The 6,000-nt window shown below is 48.5% G+C and overlaps 1 non-coding gene across 1 annotated transcript; it reads right to left on the bottom strand.

Annotated features, from left to right (window-relative positions):
• Positions 1-5,685: 5,685 nt before the first annotated feature.
• Positions 5,686-5,776, bottom strand: LOC112318217 (small nucleolar RNA SNORD116). The gene has a single exon (XR_002976190.1). It is a non-coding gene; the product is annotated as a small nucleolar RNA SNORD116 (small nucleolar RNA).
• Positions 5,777-6,000: the final 224 nt, after the last annotated feature.

Below are 6,000 nucleotides of genomic sequence, written 5' to 3'. Positions count from 1 at the left end.
CCTTGATGCACTGCACTGCTCTGCTCCTGACCGAGCCTACCAGCCCCAACCGCCAGGATTTGCTGTGTGTGAACTTGATTTCCCAGAGGGACACTGACCCACAGGGCTGCAGCCTTCTTCCAGGGGTACACCGTGGGCTTATGATCAAGCTGCGCTGGCACTCAGTCTCTGATGGCCAGACCAGGGGTCTAGGACCTGGAGAGGAGAGAGGGTTGCTTGCGGAGGTATCTCAGTGAGGGGTCATGGTAAAAAGGGCAAACCTGGGAGGGGCAGGCTTGAGGAAGACGCTCTCTTTGGATGCTCATCTGACCCTCTGGCACCATCTGCTGGCTGGAGCCTATCAGTGCTGGTAGTTCTTGGGGACTGGCTGGGACCAGACTGTGGGCAACCCCAACCCTCTCCCTATCTTTGCTGTGTGGTGTGTGGCCACCCTGAGACCACAACACACACCCATGTATCCCCACAGACTTTCCCTCTGGGGGGAGGCAATAGAATAGAGCGTAGCCCATGCTATTCTGGGAAGCTTTCACTCACCCATGGTGAGTCAGACCTAGGTTGAAAGCCCACCTCCCCAAATCCCCACTGTGTGGCCTGAGGCAGTTACATAATCTGCCTCAGCCTCTTGGGCAGGCCCACTCTGACAACCCTCCCGTCCAGTCTGGGCCACAGTTCTCTGATGGTGATGGGTGCAGGTAGATAAGTTTTCTCCTTTACCATTTAGGTGTGGCTGCCCTGCTGCCTAGAGCTTCCAGAGCAGCTTCCCAGGGGTGGGCCCATAGCTCACCAGGGGCAGCACTGCACTGGTTGACTGAGGTATAAGCAAAGAAGCTGATGAGTGCTCTTTTCTGCAGCTTTGTCCAAGGCCTCAGTTGGACTCCCGGGCACAGGGGCCTTGCAACCACCCCTACTTTCCCTCCCAACATCCTCCATGACTCCTCTAGCCTTGGCTGGGAAGGGTTGGACCGCCATGTGAAGGAGAGAATACAGGGGCGCAAAGTTCCTTCCAGAAGCAACACTGGTGTCATGCTAAGCATGTGGTATGCACTATGCCACTTTTCACACTCCTCTTTTAAAATCTTTTATTTATTTTCAGAGAAAGGGAGGGATAAAGAGAGGGAGAGAAACATCAATGTGTGGCTTTCTCTCATGTGCCCCCTACTGGGGCCCTGGCCTGCAGCCCAAGCATGTACCCTGACTGGGAATCGAACCAGCGACCCTTTGGTTCACAGGCTGGCACTCAATCCACTGAGCCACATCAGCCGGGGCAACACTCCTCCCCTTTTAAAAATTGACTTATGACTTATATGTAGTACATAAGTGTGATTGTAGCTCTGTAAATTTTTATATTTGCATACACCCATGAAACTACCACCTAGATCAAGATGGAGAATTTCCTGCCTCCCAGAAGCTTCCTCATCAATACCTGCCTCCCTACCAAAGGTAGCTACTGCTCTATCATCTCTAACCTAGTCGGGACCTGCTTTGGGTCTTCATTTCATTGGACTCATAGAATAAATACTCTTGTAGTCTAGCTCTTTTCGCTCAACGTTATATCTGTGAAATTCATCCATGGTGTTGTTTATATCAGTAGTTTCTTTTTCATTGCCGTTTGGTATCCCATTGTACGAATATACTGTGCTTTATTTTTTCACTTTGTAGTTGATGGATTTGTTATTTCTGTTTTTTTAATTTAGTCCTGGCTGGTGTGGCTCAGTGGGTTGAATGCTGGCCTACAAACTGAAAGGTCACCTGTTTGATTCCTTGCCAGGGCCTGTGTTGCCAGCCAGGTCCCCAGTTGGGGGTGTGTAAGAATAAACGAATCGATGTATCTCTTGCACATTGATGTTTCTCTCCCTTTCTTTCCCCCTCCCTTCCCCTCTCTCTAAAAGTAAATAAATAAAACCTTTAATTTGAAGCAACTTTATTTCATATATATTTTTTCATTGCTGACATCTAGTTTGTTTTCTCTTATGAATAAAGTTGCAGTGAATATTCTTAAACATATATTTTGGTGGACATAGGACTTATTCTTGTTGGATATTTGTCCAAAATTGGAATTACTAGGTATACATATATTTAACTGTGGTAGATACTGTCCGGGTTTTTTTAATATATAATTCAAAAAAAAATCCTCACTGGAGGACATTTTTTCATTGCTTTTAGAGAGACAGGGAGGAAGGGAGAGAGATAAACATCAATATGAAAGAGAAACATTGATTGGTTGATTCCCAAACAAAGCCACAACCTACCTATGTGCCCTAACTGGGAATCGAACCCACACCTTCTGATTGTAGGACAGTGCTCCCACCAACTGAGCCAAACTGGTCAGGGCAACGCTGTCAGTTTTTGAAGTGTATCAATTTGCACTCCACCAGTAACTGGTGAGAGCTTCAATGGTTCCCCATCCTTGTCAACACTTGGTGTTGTCACTTTCTTAAGTTTAGCCATTCTGCTGAGTAAAATATTAATTTTCACAAAAATTCTGTGAGGTAGATACCGCTCTATGCCCCATTCTACAGACAAAGACAGAGGCTAGGGAGAAGAACTCACCTAGACCGCACAGGATGTGAGCAGCAGGTGGGCAGGAGCAGGTCTGCATGATTCTTGGCCAACTGTGGCTGTTTGAAATTTTGGAGTCTGAAAACTCAGGTGCACACTATCTCTTGAGCACACCTGTGCCTTTCCTCCCCCCTCTCTTCCTTCAAGGCGTGCACCTTTGCTTCCATAAGGGCCCTTCTTTTGCCTCCGTACCTTGTTTCCTGAGCCCTTGCAGTCCAGCTGGCTCACATCTTCCATGGCTCACTTCTTCTACCTCTGTGACTTTCTAAATAAACTGTTGCTTGTAAAAATAAATAATAATAATAATAATAATAATAATAATAATAATAGTAAATTCAGGTGTGCCAAAACGATAACTGTCTTATTTTCTTAATGACTTTCTATAGTACCTATTTCCATTTGATAGCAGAAATATAATCTGGTCACTTCCTGGTGAATTCAATTGGGTGAGTGTATGATCACTCAGTCACTTCATGGGTACCGTCAGTCAAGTTGTCCCTCTTCTGCTATCCAAGATCACAGCTACATTCTGCAGAGCTTATGTGGTCATGGCATGGAGTGGGGGTGAGGAGCTGGTCGTCTTCCTCTCCTGCTCGGGGAGCCAGGCAGACCTCACCACTACCAGGCTGTGAGCTGTCATCCTCAGTTTCTATGGTGGCCACAGATGTCTGCATTTGCGCCATGGTCTCTGGCTGGGACTGCCTAGGTTCATCTGCTCTCGTGCTCCTTGCATTGCATCCCCAGAAGCCCCTTCCTGGTCACCTGCCCCCTGTTGGAGCAACTTCCATGCTGTTTTAGGGCTCAGGACGTATTTTAATGCTCCTTGGGATCCTCACACATGAAGCATGAGCCTGAGATGCTTTCAGGCCCACTTGCTTAGGCACAACCAGCTGCCATTTCTACTTGACCACTATCATACCCTCTCATGATGAAAGATTTTAGACTGTCACCTTATTCACAGACCAAGGCACAGATTCTCTCACCTCTCAGAGCCCCCAAACCTTCCTGGGGCTCCTAATCTCTCCATATCCCTAGTTTGAAAGGAGGGGGTAGGAAGTGGCAGGGTCCCTCCTCAGAGACCCATGCTGGTAGTTAACTGCGATGCTCTCTTCTCTGCCTCCCCCGCCCCTCAACCCCAGCCTTTTGAAAATCCAGCTCTGGCATCATCACATCGTCTTTCCAACTCTGTTGTTTCTGGTATAAAATTTAAGATTTGAGTCCTTCAGCCTCTTTTTTTTTTTTTAACGATTTTATTTATTTTTAGAGAGAAGGAAAGGGAAGGAGAAAGAGAGGGAGAGAAACATCAGTGTGAAACTTCAGTCAGTTGCCTCTCACACAGCCCCCAGCTGGAGACCAGGCCCACAACCCAGGCATGTGCCCTGACTGGGAATCGAACAGGTGACCTTTTGCTTTGTTGGATGATGCCCAATCAGCTGAGCCACTCCAGCCAGGGCTCCTTCAGCCTCTTGTGAATTCAGTGTTCCAAAAAACTTTCTTGCTCTAAAAAGCTTTGGGTTTCAAGAATCTATTTTGCAAATCAGGATTCAAGAATTTGACTCTTTCCTTGGAATAATAAGATGGTCTGATTTTAGGAGGAAGGCTTAGAGTGTGGCAAAAAGGAGGAAGGAGGGGCCCAGCAGGGGACGGTGAGGCTCACAGAGGGGAAATAACTCGCCCAAGATCACATTGCAGAGTCGCTGTGCTTACCACTCTGTCAGGAGAGCAAGACTGGGAAGTTGACGCAGCAGCAGAGCGCAACCAGGAGACCCCTGACCATGTGACATGTGGTCCTGTGGACTGGAACACGTGTAGAGTCTAGAATCCAAAGTCTGTCCGTGGGTGGTAGGTGCCTGAGAAAGGGGCTGTGAACTGAATTCTGGGCAACAAAGTCCGATTTTAGATGCCCTGAGAGGGCTGGTCCTCGTCGGGATTCTCCTGTGAGCCCTTTGCAGGTAACGAAACTCCATTTACAAAGGGAGATCATCTCTGGAGATGAATTCACCATAAAAACCAGGTCTTCCCACCTGCTGTGCTGGAATTCAAGCCCTTTAGCTTCCCTGGAGGTAGTATGCTGGGTACAGTCACAATACAATATGTGGGCTGTGGTGGCAGAGGCATAGCTGGGCCTGAGCCTCAGCCCTCCTCTGTCACTCTGCCATGGCTGTGTGACATGGGAGATCTCTTCGGTTTCATTTCCTGCCCCTATAGAACAAGGAGTTTTCATTGTGTGGTGTGTGGAGTGACTGAACAACACCTCAGCTGCCTCAGGGCCAGCTCTGGAACCAGAGGAACACTCCTTTCTCCCACACACACCAAACGGATGGTGGGGAGGTCAGTCCTTTCCGACCGAGCCTGGTGATTACAGTTAGTGAGTGGGAGTGAGTGACCCCTGTCCTGTACCCCACAGTCCAGCAGCTGCCTTGTCCCTCCCTCCTGAGTGGAGGGTTTGAACGAGGGTAGGGTTGATTCAGAAAGTATGGAGCTAACTGAGTCACCTCGGGCTGACATCCTGGCCCCTGCTTAGCAGTGCGTCATCACTGAGTCCCTACTGCAGAGGTTTGGCAACTGGCCTTGGACTTAACTATCATTTGGAGGTCAAGATGGAGGCTTAGGTAAACACGGCTCGCCTCCTTGCACAACCACATCAAAATTACAACTAAACTACAGACTAACAATCACTCAAAAACATCAGAAGTCAAGTTGAATGGAAGTCCGACAACTACAGAACTAAAGAATCCACATCAATGTGGAAGGATTGTGGAGACACAGACACACAGAATGGGCAAGTCCCACGTGTATGGTGGTTGAAAATTCAGGAGGGACACTCAGGAGCGAGGGATCCCAGCCCCACACCAGCACCCCCGCCCTAGAGTACTAGTGCCAAGAAGATAAGCCCCCTTAACTTCTGGCTTTAAAAACCAGTGGGATTGGAGTCAGTGAAAAAAACTACTGGACTCCCTAGCAGTTCCTCTTAAAGGGCCCGTGCTGAATTTACACATGCCAGCACCACTGGGGCAGAAGCTTGAAAGGCACCAGTGGCATACAGGGAGGAACTGAAGGGTCTGGTATTAGGGCAAGAACTAGGGGACAGCTCTCTCCCAGACACAAAGGTGGGCAGAGGCCATTGTGTCTTTTCTTTTCTTTTTTTCTTTTTTTTTTTCTCACTCATTTTGTTCAGCTTTCCAAGGAATGCATTTGAGGAAGTCATCATCAATCCATTGTGTCTTTTCTAAGCCCGTCCTGCACAGAGCCACAAAACCAGCAGGCAGGAGCTGTATCTGAGACCTACACTGTTGGCCCCACCCTGGTGTTTACGGGAGGCTCTGCCCCACCCAACTTACAGGCCTGCCCCCAGCCCCATACCACTGGCTCAGTGACCTCAGGCCCAGCACTAGCAGCAGCCAACTTGGGATCACAGTTTGGCTACGCCAGGAAACCTCC

This window comes from Desmodus rotundus, chromosome 10 (assembly GCF_022682495.2).
Source record: "Desmodus rotundus isolate HL8 chromosome 10, HLdesRot8A.1, whole genome shotgun sequence".
NCBI classification, from domain to species: Eukaryota; Metazoa; Chordata; class Mammalia; order Chiroptera; family Phyllostomidae; genus Desmodus; species Desmodus rotundus.
This window is presented reverse-complemented; position numbering and strand designations above follow the sequence as displayed.